Genomic DNA, 16,278 nt, shown 5'->3' with positions numbered 1-16,278 from the left:
ATCCTTGTCTGGTTTTGGGATCAAGGTGATGCTGGCCTCATAAAATGAGTTTGGAAGTTTTCCTTCCATTTCTATTTTTTGGAACAGTTTCAGGAGAATAGGAATTAGTTCTTCTTTAAATGTTTGGTAGAATTCCCCCAGGAAGCCGTCTGGCCCTGGGCTTTTGTTTGTTTGGAGATTTTTGATGACTGTTTCAATCTCCATACTCCTTATGGGTCTGTTGAGGCTTTCTATTGCTTCCTGGTTCAGTTGTGGTAGTTTATGTGTCTCTAGGAATGCATCCATTTCTTCCAGATTGTCAAATTTGTTGGCGTAGAGTTGCTCATAGTATGTTCTTATAATTGTCTGTATTTCTTTGGTGTTCGTTGTGATCTCTCCTCTTTCATTCATGATTTTATTTATTTGGGTCCTGTCTCTTTTCTTTTTGATAAGTCTGGCCAGGGGTTTATCAATCTTATTAATTCTTTCAAAGAACCAGCTCCTAGTTTCGTTGATTTGTTCTATTGTTTTTTTGGTTTCTATTTCATTGATTTCTGCTCTAATCTTTATGATTTCTCTTCTCCTGCTGGGTTTAGGGTTTCTTTCTTGTTCTTTCTCGAGCTCCTTTAGGTGTAGGGTTAGGTTGTGTACCTGAGACTTTTCTTGTTTCTTGAGAAAGGCTTGTACCGCTATATATTTTCCTCTCAGGACTGCCTTTGTTGTGTCCCACAGATTCTGAACCGTTGTGTTTTCATTATCATTTGTTTCCATAAATTTTTTCAATTCTTCTTTAATTTCCTGGTTGACCCATTCATTCTTTAGAAGGATGCTGTTTAGTCTCCACGTATTTGGGTTCTTTCCAAATTTCCTCTTGTGATTGAGTTCTAGCTTTAGAGCATTGTGGTCTGAATATATGCAGGGAATGATTCCAATCTTTTGATACCGGTTGAGACTTGATTTCGGACCAAGAATGTGATCTATTCTGGAGAATGTTCCATGTGCACTAGGGAAGATTGTGTCTTCTGTTGCTTTGGGATGAAATGTTCTGAATATATCTGTGATGTCCATCTGGTCCAGTGTGTCATTTAAGGCCTTTATTTCCTTGTTGATCTTTTGCTTGGATGATCTGTCCATTTCAGTGAGGGGAGTGTTAAAGTCCCCTACTATTATTGTATTCTTGTCAATGTGTTTCTTTGATATTGTTATTAATTGGTTTATATAGTTGGCTGCTCCCACGTTAGGGGCATAGATATTTAAAATTGTTAGATCTTCTTGTTGGATAGTTCCTTTGAGTATGATATAGTGTCCTTCCTCATCTCTTATTATAGTCTTTGGCTTAAAATCTAATTGATCTGATATAAGGATTGCCACTCCTGCTTTCTTCTGATGTCCATTAGCATGGTAAATTCTTTTCCACCCCCTCACATTAAACCTGGAGGTGTCTTCGGGTTTAAGATGAGTTTCTTGTAGGCAACATATAGATGGGTTTTGTTTTTTATTCCATTCTGATACCCTGTGTCTTTTGATTGGGGCATTTAGCCCATTAACATTCAGGGTAAGTATTGAGAGATATGAATTTAGTGCCACTGTATTGCCTGTAAGGTGACTGTTATTGTATATTGTCTCTGTTTCTTTCTGATCTACTTCTTTTAGGGTCTCTCTTTGCTTAGAGGACCCCTTTCAATATTTCCTGTAGAGTTGGTTTGGTATTTGCAAATTCTTTCAGTTTTTGTTTGTCCTGGAAGCTTTTAATCTCTCCTTCTATTTTCAATGATAGCCTAGCTGGATATAGTATTCTTGGCTGCACGTTTTTCTCGTTTAGTGCTCTGAATATATCATGCCAGCTCTTTCTGGCCTGCCAGGTCTCTGTGGATAAGTCTGCTGCCAATCTAATATTTTTACCATTGTACATTACAGACTTCTTTTCCCGGGCTGCCTTCAGGATCTTTTCTTTGTCACTAAGACTTGTAAATTTTACTATTAGGTGATGGGGTGTGGACCTATTCTTATTGATTTTGAGGGGGGTTCTCTGCACCTCCTGGATTTTGATGCTTGTTCCCTTTGCCATATTGGGGAAATTCTCTCCAATAATTCTCTCCAATATACCTTCTGCTCCCCTCTCTGTTTCCTCTTCTTCTGGAATCCCAATTATTCTAATGTTGTTTCGTCTTATGTTGTCACTTATCTCTCGAATTCTCCCCTCGTGGTCCAGTAGCTGTTTGTCCCTCTTTTGCTCAGCTTCTTTATTCTCTGTCATTTGGTCTTCTATATCGCTAATTCTTTCTTCTGCCTCATTTATCCTAGCAGTGAGAGCCTCCATTTTTGATTGCACCTCATTATTAGCTTTTTTGATTTCAACTTGGTTAGATTTTAGTTCTTTTATTTCTCCAGAAAGGGCTTTTATATCTCCCGAGATGGTTGCTTTAATATCTTCCATGCCTTTTTCAAGCCTGGCTAGAACCTTGAGAATCGTCATTCTGAACTCTATATCTGACATATTACCAATGTCTGTATTGATTAGGTCCCTAGCCTTTGGTACTGCCTCTTGTTCTTTTTTTTGTTGTGAATTTTTCCGCCTTGTCATTTTGTCCAGATAAGAGTATATGAAGGAGCAAGTAAAATACTAAAAGGGTGGCAACAACCCCAGGAAAATATGCTTTAGCCAAATCAGAAGAGATCCCGAATTGTGAGGGGGGAGTAAGGGGATAAAAAGGGGCTCAGAAAGAAAGAAAAAAAAAAAACAAACTATTAAAAACAAAGAAAGCCGATAAAGAAAAAATATAAAAAGAGGAAAAATATATATATATATTAGATAAACTATTTTAAAAACGTTAAAAAAGAAAACGGTAAAAGTTAAAAAAATTTAGCAGAAGAAGAGAAAAAGGAAAAAAAATTGAAAAAAAAATTAAATTAACTGCAAGGGTAAAAAATCATGGGGAGAAAGCCATGAGTTCCGTGCTTTGCTTTCTTCTCCTCTGGAAATCCGCCGTTCTCCTTGGTATTGAAACTGCACTCCTTGGTAGGTAAACTTGGTCTTGGCTGGGTTTCCCATTGATCTTCTGGGGGAGGGGCCTGTTGTAGTGATTCTCAAGTGTCTTTGCCCCAGGTGGAGTTGCATCGCCCTTACCCGGGTCCGCGCTGAGTAATCCGCTCGGGTTTGCTTTCGGGAGCTTTTGTTCCCTGAGCGCTTTCCATAGAGTTCCGGAGGACGGGAATGAAGATGGCGGCCTCCCGGTCTCCGGCCCAGAGGAGCCGAGAGCCCAGGGCCCCACTTCTCAGTGCGCCCTCAGAGAACAGTGCCCAGTGACTCCCGTCACCCTGGCCTCCGGCCGCGCTCCGAGCTGACCGAGCCTGCGACTGGTTCAAGGCAACCCCGCGCTGAGAGTCACTCCTCGGCTCAGTCTCTGTACCCGGCTTCCCCGTTCTAATACCGGTAAGCTCTGCGACACTCAGACACCCCCGATCCTTCTGTGACCCTGCGGGACCTGAGGCCGCGCTGACCCCGCCTGGGCTTCACCCCAGTTAAGCCTCTGGAGCGATGTCCCTCAGCGGAACAGACTTTTAAAAGTCCTGATTTTGCTCCGTTGCTCCGCCGCTCGCCGGCCCCTCCCCCCGTGGTCTATCTTCCCATTGCTTTGGATTCACTTCTCCGCCAGTCCTACCTTTCAGATAGTGGTTGATTTTCTGTTTCTAGAATTGCTGTTCTTCTTCTCTTCAATCTCCCGTTGGATTTGTAGGTGTTTGCAATCTTTAGATAAGCTATTTAGCTGATCTCCCGCTACCCGAAGTAGTCTCAGCCTGCTACTTCTCCGCCATCTTGACTCCTCCCTCTCAACAAGTGTACTTTCTAACTGGTTATTATGAGTGTCTATATGAACCTAATCTATGTTAATTTTTTTACCTTCTACCTTAGCAAACTGTTTATTTCTTTAGTTATACATATGACGGTTCTGTTTCAATCATGTTTTACATTACCTAAAAATAGGGTGATACTTCTTCTTTTCTTATTCTAAAACTCTGATATTTCTTGTCTAATTCCATTTACTAATACCACCAATAGTGTTCATTGTAGAAGTAATGGACATCCTTGTCTTATTCCTAATCTTAGTAGAGGTATCACTTGTTTTTCTTTTTTGTTTGTTTGTTTTTGTTTTTCAACTATAATCAAGACTCAGGCTTAAGGAATATGTTTTATCCTGTTAAGGAATAATCTTTCAATTCCTGTTCCTTGAATGTTACTATCAACAATGTATATTTATTTTTTAGAGTCTTTTTTTATAACTACAGAAAAATTATAAGTTGTCTTTTTTTCTTGATCATTTTTTATTGTGGTAAAATACACATAAAATTTACCATTTTAACTGTTTTTTAAGTGTACACTTTGGTGGCACTAAATACTTTCACATTAATAGGCAACCATTACCACCATCCATTTCTAGAACTTTTTCATCTTTCCAAGCCAAAACTCTGTACACATTAAACACTATCTTCTCTCTCTCCCATTCCTTCACCCCCTGACAACCATCATTCTACTTCCAATCTCTATGAATGTGACTACTTTATATACTCATATAAGTATATATAGAATCATACAGTATTTTTCCTTTTGTGAAAGGTTAATTTTACTTGGCATAAAGTTTCCAAGATTCATGCATGTTGAAGCACGCCAGAATTCCCTTCCTTTTTTAAGGTTAATATTCCATTGTATGTATAGCTCACATTTTGCTTATGCAGTAAGTCTATCAATAGACGCTTGAGTTTCTTCCACCACTACACTATAAACATGGATGTACAATTATCTATTCAATTTCCTCTTTTTATTTCTTTAGGGCACGTACACAAAAGTATACTTACTAGATTACATGATAGTTCTATGTTGATTTTTTTTTTTTCAGGAATCGCCATACTTTTTTCTACAGTGTCTGTACCACATTAATTTCCAAAAGCAATGGAAATGTTTCCAACTTCTCCACATTCTTACCAATACTTATTTTTCCTCTCTTTCTTTTTTTTTCTGGTTTTTGTGTTGTTTTCAATAATAGCCATCCTAATGGGTGTGAAGTGTTATCGTGGTTTTGAATATATCCTTGTTTACACCTACTATTATGATATAATCATATAATATGAAATATAATACATATTATATAATAGTAATGGATTACCAATATTAAAACAACATTGAAGCATTAGAGTAAATCTCACTTTATCAAGATAAAGATTTTCTTATGTGGAATTAGATTCTGTTTAATAATACTTTATTTATTAATTTTCTATTTTTTTAAATATGTTTTGGCTGAAAACAATCAGCTAATGTAGCTGAAGTGAAAAAATGTTTCTGGAGAGCAGCTGGCAAGAAAAATGAGCAAAACAAGAATAAAATCTTTTCTCTCATCTGCTCCCATACAGTTTCTCTCCCATCCCCCTACTAATGTAACCTCCAGGAAGCCAATCTCACAGTATCCTGGCCTCCTGTCACAGAACAGGGTATAGTAGCTTGGGTTTAGGTCTGGAGGCCTTTTCTAAAAACATACATTTATTTTGCCACATTGTTTAATATTAATTGCACTTGATCAAAAAGGATATTCTTAGGATTTGTACTTCTCTAAGTTGCTAATGTGCTGTAATTACTGTGAAAATATTATGTGCATGTACAGTGAGAGGGAACAGGGAGGAGACTTTATGATGCTGCAGTGAAAAATATTAATTTTATAAGCTTATATTCAATAATATCTTATTAATTGTTCATTACCTTCACTGGCATTAAAAATTTTATTCAAATTATTTTGATGTTGCTCTTTTGAGACATCTTTTTCATTATATGTCCAAATATATTACTACTATTTCACAATTATATTGAAAAAAAAGAGAGAATTTCTCTGCTTAAGCATTAACAATGTTTTAAGTTTACATCATGGAGCAAAAATAGAAATAGCCTGCTTTTATCAACTGCAAATGTACTATGTATGTTCATTTTGGTGCCATATATTTTTACCAAAGTAATTTTTATCTGATTCTTTGTAAAATCAGTTTTCTTCCAGTCCCTTTATTGAAGGTCAAAATGTTCAGTCTTTGTCTGAATTTCTCACAAATTTTAAATGTAACTCAATTTTAGCCATTTTTCAGTGGGCAGAAAAATAGAATAACTATGAAAAATCTTTAACTATCTAGAATTAAATTATACACTAACTGCAATTTAACAGGTTTTAGGCTTCTGCCACTACTTGACCTGTATAAAAACTAGTCTTCATATTCTCTGTGGTATTTCTGATTTCTTTTTTAGTTTTCTAAAGAATTACACCTACACTTTCAAAGGTAAAAATTAAAAGATTTTCAATTTTTCTTTAGGAGTAAAAACACCTCCAAAATTTTGTGTTTCATTCTTACTAAAAGAGCCTAAAAGAACAAAGAATAGACATATAGGAATAAAAAACATGTGAGTCACACTTAATATTTACATTTAATATCACAGTTCATCTCTACATTGAAGGAAAATATTCAGATTTAAATGATCTGATTTTTAAATTTCTTATACGTCAACGTAGTTGTTCAAATAACTGCTCTAAAATATGTGTCAATTACAGTTGTCAGTAAAAAATTATTAATTTAAATTAAGGATTTACTTAATGAGTGTTTAATGAAGGCAGAATTCAAAGAGCTGTTTACAGGTTTAAAGGACCACAGGATTTGATGCAACACTGTGGTAGTAGCTTCAGTAAAAAGCCATTATACCCATAGACCTAAAGGGGAAGACAATGGTGTTACCAGATTTGTGAGTCCAAAAAACAAGTGACCAGGTGACATTAATCAAACACAGTAATTGCTAGAAGGATGGCAATACAGAGAGTAAGAAGGGGAATATATCTCTAATGTATTTCTCCATCTATCTTCTAATATCCTGTTGAGGTTTTCTACATGCTGAACCCAAGGTAAAATTAGAGATAAGGAAACCTACCATCATTATGTAATGGGTAGTGATTAGATTTAAGCCTAGGTAATTCATTGTGAGTGCTGTTAATGTAAATGGTATTCTGTTTCTAATTTCAAATTCCATCTTGATCATTGTTGGTATATAGGAAAGTGATTGCCTTCGTTTAAATAGTACCTTAAAGTTAAGCAACTACTGTTGAATTATAAAATAAAACCTTTTTATTGCTCAAAAATGAGCATATAGATCTCCTATACTGTATAGTGCCTTTCATTTTACTTTGTCAAGTATTCCATGAAGAATCATTTCTGGTATACTGTTGCAAAAGCTCCTTCAATTTTCCATTCCTCCTCACGCTCAACCCTTTGCAAATAGAATTACTTTTTGTATCATCACATGGTAGAGGTAATTTTCTTCTCTGAATTTAAACTATCCTCATGTCCTGCTTTGCCCAAGAGAATGTGATGGAAATGCCATTATGTCTGACTTGAGCACAGACTTCAAGAGGCCTGGCACATTTTTTTCTAACTCTTCCTTATGAAGAACATAACCACGTCAGTAGAACCAAGTTTGGTCTATGCTCAAGGAGGATTGAGATCACATGGAGGAGAGTCAGATTTTCCTGCCAAACTATCTTAGATCAGTTATCAGCCTACCTATTCCCAAATAGAGCCCACCTAAATTCAATACAGCCTCCAACCAATCTGCAGCGCAGCAGAGATAAATGAGTAAGGCAAGCTAAAATCAGAATATCCACCCAGTTGATTATAATTGTGAGAAATAATAGATCCATATTGTTTTAAGCCACTAAATTTTGTTGTATATGGTGAGCAACAAAGTTCACCAGTCTCTATATCTATACTTATTTTGATTTTTTGGAGGGAAGTTAATAATCAAAGATATTAAGAACAATAAAAAATCATACATTTAAGAGATAGTTATTTTTTAGTGCAAAACACAATTCTTCCATTTATGCACATTGCATAAATGTATAGCATTTTGTATAAATGTATAACATTTATTATAACAATGAAGTATGATGGTTCAAACTGAAACTACTATTGTCTGTCTCAGTCATTGTTATAACTTTATCATGAAAGAGTATTTTCACTGCCTACATAATTCTAAATGGGCAATTATTTTAAACCAGTGTATCGAAGATAGGATTCCTTGGTCTCCTGGCTAGTGTTTTTTAGGACAAGTGAATCATCAATTACCTTTAAAAGCAATTTTTTCTTCTTTCTCAGTTTTAAAAGTTTTTCTCTTTGCCTTCATTTTGTTGTTATTGTTGTCTTATTGTTGTATACATGATAATTTATTTCATTTCTTTAACTTAATGTTAATAATGCTTTTCAGGTGTAAACTGTCCCCAAATGCTAGACTTACATGTCTATATTTCCAACTTCTGAATTTCATCCCACTAACATCATGCAATCTTGTATACTTCTAAGATAACTTTAAGTAACCATTTTCTAGTTTGGGGTTGGTTGGTTTGGTTTTTATAATAGTTCTCAGATGGGAGATTGGTTCCACATATCTTAACAATAATCAAATCAGTGGTTTCTATTATTAATTTTGTAATTTTCACTATTATAGAATACTTACTATATTCATTTGTATACTCTAATAAGGCATATATAACACATATAGAATTATAAAGCAAACTATGTACCATTCACCCAGCTTAAAAAAACAGAATTTTGCTTCTGTTTTCCTTCTAAACTACACAACTAGTCCTCTCTTTCCTACCCTAGGGTAAACATTATTCTGAATGTTGTGCTGATTATTTTTTTATTATAGCTTTGATTCATAATGATGCTTCCTTCAGACACATATTACTAAGTTATGCATGTCTTGAGACTTTGCATGAATAGTACTCTATTGTAGTATGCAGAACTATGGCACCTACACATGTCCAAACCATAATCCTTAGAGCCTGGAGAAAGGGACTTTGCAGATGTAATTAAAGTTACAGTCTTAATCTGAGATGGGCAGGTTAATCTGGAACATCCTTGTGGGTGCAATTTAATTGTGTGAGACCTTGGAAGCAGTCCTTTCCCTGCTACAATGAAGATGTGATGAGAGAAAGGTAAGTAAGATGTTATGCCCTTACCTATGCAGATGGAGAAAGGAAACTATGAGCCATGGAATGAGGCAATTTCCAGAACCTGGAAAAAGCAATGAAATAGATTCTCCCTTGAAGCACCCAGAATAAAATACAGCCCAGAAAATTCCTTGATTTAAACAAAGTGAAGAATTTTAACTGTGTAGGGTGCCTGGGTGGCTCAATTGTTAAGTGTCTGCCTTTGGATCAAGTCACAGTCCCAGGGTCCTGGGATGGGGCCCCTGCTCAGAGGGAATCCTGCTTCTCCTTTCCCCACTCACCCTGCTTGTGTTCACTCTCTCGCTGTGTCTCTCTGTCAAATAAATAAATAAAATCTTAAAAAATTTTTTTTTAACTGTGTAGAATTTCTAACAAAAAGAACTATAAGATTATTTGTGTTTTAATTCACTAAGTCTGTCGTAATTTGTTATGGCAGCAAAGGAAGTTACACGGCTACTTTACATATTTTTCTGCAACTTGTTCTCTTCACTCGAAGTTACTTTCTATAGGCATCCATGTTAACAAAACTACCATATTTCATTGTTTTTTTTTATACTGGTTTATTCTATTCCACTGCACAAATATACCACAATTTACCTATTTTCTTATTAATGGTTACTCTAATATCTTTTTTTTTTCTAGTATCTTTTTAATTTGATATTCTCTTTAAGTGGCCATTAGAATCAGCAAACCCACTTCTGGGTATTTATCCCAAAACCCTGAAATCAGGATCTTGAAGATATATTTGCACCATCATGTTTATTGCAGCATTGTTCACCATAGCCAAGATGTGGGAACAATCTAGATATCCACCAATGGATGAAAGGATAAAGAAAATGTGGCAAATATTTACAGTGGAATATTAATCAGCCTTAAAAAGGAAAAAAATCCAGACATAGGCAGCAACATGGTTACACCGAGATGAGATTATGCTAAGTGAAATAAGCCAAATACTGCACTTATATGAGGCATTCATATAATAGAGTCAAATTAATAGAAGCAGAAAGTAGAATGGTAGTTACTAGTTGCTGAGGGGAACCAGGAATAGGAAGTTGTTATTCCATCGGTATATAGTTTCAGTTATGCAAGATGAATAAGTTCCAGAGAGCTACTGTACATCATACCTATAGTTAACAATACTATATTGTATACTTAAAATTTTGGTGAGAAAATAGATCTTGTGTTAAAAGTTCTAACCAAAATAAAATAAATTAAATTAAAACAAATAGAGAATGCACTTTATGTGTTTTGTGGTGCAGATAGGAAAGAATTCCAATACTTTCAGGGTGTATTTAGTAAGGCATTTTTCTTTGTCGCAGTATAAGCATAATAAAGTTTTATGATATTCAATATGAAAGTAGAAATGTACAGAATTAAAAGCAAATTAAAATAGAAATTAGTAACAAAGGCAGATGTTGGTCACTATAAAATTTTATAAAATAAGACCTGCTTATCATAATAAACCAAGAAGAGGATAAAATAAATATTACTTGAAATAAAAACTGATAATTTCACTTATTAAAATCTTAAATTCATATACATATATATATATAAAGGAAAATATTCAGAAGCATATTATATTTTTTCATGAATACAAGGTTAGTTTAATATTTGAAAGTGTAGTTAACCACAATAACTGAAAAAAACTTACCATCTTAAGATATGCAGAAAAATATCTTAACAAAGTCAACAGTGGTTCACAAAAAATACTTAAGAAATTTGGAATTTAAAGTAGAGAAAGATGATTTAAAGTAACTGGCCTACAGTCTATTTTTTTTTATTTTTTTTAATAGGTGATGATGCAAAGCAATTGAGTATAACACCTTGTCAACTAAACCTCCTTTGAGTAAACAGATTAATGATATTTGCTAGAAGGGAGAAATCATGTCTCTGTAACACCCTTAGCAGTGTTGTTAGCTAAAGATTTTCTAGAGTAAATAGAACACAGGAACTATGAGGTATGGCTTCTGAAGACAGCCATACAAACAAACAAATCCCAGAGTTATAAAACAAAGTAGATACATAATTTAAATCTCCCAAAATAATCTTAAATATTAAGAAAAAATATATAGAAGTTGATTATTGTATTATTTCTTAAAGCAATCACAATTTTGATGGTTTAAGTATGACAGCAATTTATTTTCTCATAGCTCCTGAGGATAAAATTCCAAAATCTGTTCTATTGTGCTGAAATCAGTGTGATCAGCAGGGCCACAGTCCATGCTGAGCCTTTAGAGTAGGACATGTCTGCCCTAGTGGCTGTAGGCATTCCCTTGCTTATCGTCACATCACTCCAATCTGTCTCTGTGTCTCTTCCTATTCTTCTGATCATGTCAAATCTTCTACTGCCTCCCTCTTAAAAGGATGCAAGTGATTACCCAGATAATCCAGGATAATTTCTTCATCTCAAAGTTCTTAATTCTCTCTTCAGTCCTTTTTTTTTCATATAAATTAATATTCACAGGTTCCAGAGATTTGGGCATAAATATTATTTGGAGGGCCATTATTCAGTCTACCATACTGAGTTTACTTTATCTCATTATTATAAAGGCTCTGATGTGAAGAAGCCTTCTTCAAAGACACTGGGTTGGCTATATATCCACCCATACAAAATGAAATAAACACCTAACAGCATTCAGAAATATTAACTCCATGTGAAGTGTGATATTAGATACAAAACAATAAATATATAAATTTTCTAGATGATTTTATACACACACACCCCTCAGATAGGGAAAGCAAAAGTTTTTATAACAGGTCATCAAACGCAACAATCCTAAAGAAAAGATTTACCAATTAGATATCATTCACAATGGGAATTTCTGCTTATTAGAAAACAAACAAACAAACAAACAAAAAAAACCTTGAGTTAGAAAATAAGCCACAGAATGGAAAATGATATCAAAACATATAACCAGTAAGGGTTGTATTTTTCATATCTGGAACTCACAAATAAGTAAAGAAATTTTAAATTGCCCAACCCATTATATAAATGGGCAAAATATTTAAACAACTAATGGAAAAAAAGGTATATAAATAAGCAAAAAACTTATTTATGGAAAGTTAAACCATACTGCCCATCATAGAAATGCCAAAAAAAAACAAATGTAAAACAACCACAATCACAGCTCTGCATGGCTAAAATATAAAAGCCCAGAATACCAAATGTTGATAAAGAAATGAGGCAACCAGAACTCTCATACACTGCTTTTGAGAGTGGAAAATATTAAAAATTCACCATAAAATGTTTATTTCATATCTACTAAAGCTCAACATACACATGCACTAATAACAGCACTTCTACCCCTGTATGTATACCTAACAAAGTTGAGTGCACATACATACCAAATTTATACACTTGTCCCAAATGAAAACAAATCCAAATTCCCAACACATATAAAACAAAAAAAAAATTATTATACTTTATTAATTCTAAAGAATACTATGGAACACTGTAAATAAAGGAGATTCAGCTACCAGGAACAGTAATGAATGGATCTCACGAACAATAATGAATGAAAAAAAGGAAACACAGAATCATATATACTCTATGGCCCATTTATATAAATTACAAAACCAGGCAAAACTAGCAATATAGGTTAAAAATTGAAAACAGCACTTACCTTGGAAAAGATACTTTAGACAGTGACTAAATGGCACAGGGCAGGAGCTCTGAGACATAAATACTATTCTTTCTATTAAACTAGGTGGTGAAAGCAAGTTTGTATCCACATACAATGTATGTAATTTACTACCTGTATGTTATACTTACTATAAACTTTAAAGAGGAATTTCATTTTATTTTATTTAATGTCTGATAATTTTAGTAGGAGGGATTTTCAGCATATTTATTCTGGCATTTACCCATTTAATAAGACAATAAATACATTAAAGCTATGCATTTCTACTATAACATAGAAAGTAAAATGCTTGCATATGTGTAACCTCACCTCTCTCTCTCTTTCTCTCTCTCTCTCTCTCTCACACACACACACACCAATTTCTAATTTATTCCTCTCCGAAAATGGATTTATTTTTTTTTTTACTATTTTTGCTTATTGTAAAATGTAAATTCTCTTTCAAGATAAAAGTGAAAAGAAACACTTGAGGGAGTAATTACAGAAAAAAAATCTCAATTTTGCAGGAAGGTAATTTATAATCTTAATTAACTCACATTTTCATAATGTTTCTATTGATTTCAGCCTGGACTCTCAGAAGCATAACACATAATAGTAGTTCTAATTTACTTGCACATTTACATTTAACAAAAATATAATATACCTAACCTTATATCGCTAGTAAAGAGTCATGTCTGATTTTTATTTCTATGCATTACATTCTTCCAGGTAAAAATTGATTAAATGAGCTTGTAAGTTTTAATTATTCTGATACGTATTGAACTGAAGCTTGCTTTCACTTCCTTTTAAAACCACAAAACATGAAAGGGAAAACACATTCTTGAAGTAGTATTCAGAACAATTTAGTAAACACTGAATATTATTTTATGCTTGTAAGGCACTACAAACAAATTTAAACTCATTTCTAACATAGCATAATGCAGTTCAATTACTCTACTTAGGACTAAGATGAGGATAAAGAAAACAGCAAACAATTTAAAATATTAAATTACACACACTAAATCACAGAGCCCTTCATAAAGCACAATTCTCTCAGTGCCTGTCTCTGGAATTAAGTTAACCTACCCAAGAAAACATTTTATTTTTTTCCAGAAACACAAGGAATGCTAGTTTTTATTTCAAAATTTTTCATGGGCTTGAATTTTTTGTATTATTTCTTTCTTCTATAAAATGTTTGAGATAAATATGTATTATCTCCCTTTCATGGAAACACCACCGAAACACTGATGTATAAAATCTTAAGTATAGTAACACCAAGTGTTCAAACTGGAATTCCAACCTCAGTATATTTAATCCTGTGTCCTTTGTGGTTGTTAAAACACCTGTTTTCCAGCCCCTGGGTGGCTCAGTCTGTTAAGCGTCTGCCTCTGGCTCAGGTCACGGTCCTGGGGTCCTGGGAATGAGCAAGGCTCAGCACCGAGTTTGCTTCTCCGCCTACAACCCTCCGCCCCGCCCCCATTCTCTCTTTCGCTCTCGGCCTTGCTCTCGCTCTTTCTCTCTCTCACAAAAATAATACAATAAAAATTTAATAAAAAAACATATTTTCTTTGGTACGCTGTTAATAAATTCCCAATTTGTCCACATTTCTGTCTTTGTGTGTAATTCACCTTAAAGAGATTAATAACGGAAGCCGCCTACCTTAAGATCCGGGAGGGCTCGTAAACGTCTGCACAGCGTCCTCAAGAGAAAAGCCCAGGAACTGACGAAGGCCGCACCTCAGCCCTGAAGAGCCATGGACGCAGCCGGCCACCGACGCAGCTCGCTCCCAGGCCTCAGCCCCCAGCAGATCTGTCTGTGCTTTTGTTCCTCGTGGCAGCAGCCTGCCTTCTCCCCCTGACTCGAATGTGAGGGGCCCCTGACTGGGTCTCACTCTCCACTAGCTCTGAGTGACAAGAAAAGCCCTGTGTGCGGAGCTGCTCAGCTGGCAGTGCTGTCCCTGCTCTCAGGCTGTGGGAAAGATGGCTCTGGTTTAGCTCCGCTCTGGACCTCTCGAAGGCTCGGCTCACCCGCATGCTGCCCGCAAGGTGATGCTACCAGTCACAACACCCTGGGAGTTGTTCGAGGAGCGCATCAGGATCACGTGACTGCTGGTTGACTCAACTTAAATCCGGGCAATTCGCGGCTCCTCGTCCCCTCCCCTGTCTTGGACTATAGGCTCCGCCCCCCTAGCTTCTGTCGTGAAAGTGCTTTGAAGGGCTTACTTAGCCTTGGGAGAGCAAAGTGTTGAGCCACCTGGCAAATACAGGTGGCTGAAGCACGTGCAGTACTCAACATGAACTTTGAAGATTCTGGAAGGTGGTCAGGAATCTACTCACGAAAGACTGGCCTGCTGAGTAAGTTCCCGTGCTTGTTACTGCCACCTACTAGTCTAGACTGGTCTGTTTTTTTCTTCAGTCTCTGCCCACTGTGTGTGGAGGCCATTTGTGAAGGGACAGAATCCCCTCATGCTGTCCGTCACCAGCAGGCAATGAGGCAAGGCAGTTGGGGTAGGTGCTACTAGGACCCTCCACCTCAGAGCTCACCCGAGGGACCTGTGACTGTCAATAAAGGTCGTCAAAAAAAAAAAAAAGACTCAAAACAAAACAAAAATAACTCTTTCAACCTGTTGTTTTTTTAATAGAAAAGTTGGGAAAAATAATCGTTTCACTTCAGAAGTTTGTGGACAAAATAAAATACAGTTGACAGTGAAATGTAAACGTTAAATTTATGAGTCCTAAAGAAAAAAATAAATAAATAACGAAAACTTATTTCCAGTAAGCCTGGTGAGTAAAGGTCACTCAGAAGTCCCGTTCACTTCTAGTCTCTGTTTTATTTATAAGATTTGTGACTTTGGGTGAGATATTTAACTTCTCTGGGAAATGTACCTAATGATAGGGTTGTTAGGAGTATAAAATTAATTAATATTTGCAACTTAAATTATGCCTGCAACAAGATAACTGCTATGTAGCAGTTATTATCATATATAAAGTGGGAGGAAAATAAAGCCCATTCTGTTTAGAAGGAGAAAAAAACATGGAAAAGGTCTGGGATCAGGGTCTTCTATCCATTTATACTGCCCTATAACCTAAGTTAAGGCATTATTCTCTGAGATCTAATTTCTGCATCTATGAGAAAACTACAATTTCAGAGGACCTTTAAGTTGGTGTATTTAGTAATAATTTTTAAAATGAAAGAATTAGAATGTTATCCAAGTTTGTCTCTGGTACCAATTTACTACTTTCCTACAGGTAAAAGGAACTTTTTAAAAAGTGGATAAAATCAATATTCAGCTATCTTATTGGAATGCTCTTACATGTTCAATTTTCAGTTTCTTTCCTAATTAAACACTAATCCGACTGGGAGATTTAATATAAAAGGTAGGGGAGAAATAGAAACCTCATTATTTTATAAAACTCAGAAGACAGTGCAAAAGTGATAATCAGTAGACTAATTATATTATTTCATAATTAAAATGATAGTGAACTATAGCTAAATTATAGATCAAATAACGATTTGTTTATAGAAAAAATGAATTGTTTTTAGATTGTGCTAATAGGAATGATATAAACTGCTATGGGTAAGGCAGTTACAGTCAGCTCTCATTCTTGCAGTAATTATCTTATAAAGTTGCTTTGACACTGAGTGAATACTGA

General features: G+C 35.3%; 1 long non-coding RNA gene across 1 annotated transcript in view; it reads right to left on the bottom strand.

Moving 5' to 3' along the window:
* The window catches only part of LOC125094739 (uncharacterized), a 687,251-nt gene extending 672,560 nt beyond the window's left edge, over positions 1–14,691 (bottom strand). Inside the window, exon 1 of the long non-coding RNA XR_007125673.1 lies at positions 14,285–14,691. This is a non-coding gene — a long non-coding RNA (uncharacterized LOC125094739). The remainder of the gene's footprint in view (positions 1–14,284) is intronic.
* Between the last annotated feature and the right edge of the window lie 1,587 nt (positions 14,692–16,278).

The sequence above is a fragment of the Lutra lutra genome, chromosome 3 (assembly GCF_902655055.1).
Source record: "Lutra lutra chromosome 3, mLutLut1.2, whole genome shotgun sequence".
NCBI lineage: Eukaryota > Metazoa > Chordata > Mammalia > Carnivora > Mustelidae > Lutra > Lutra lutra.
The sequence above is the reverse complement of the archived record's forward strand: the minus strand, read 5'-3'. Positions and strand labels throughout refer to the sequence as shown.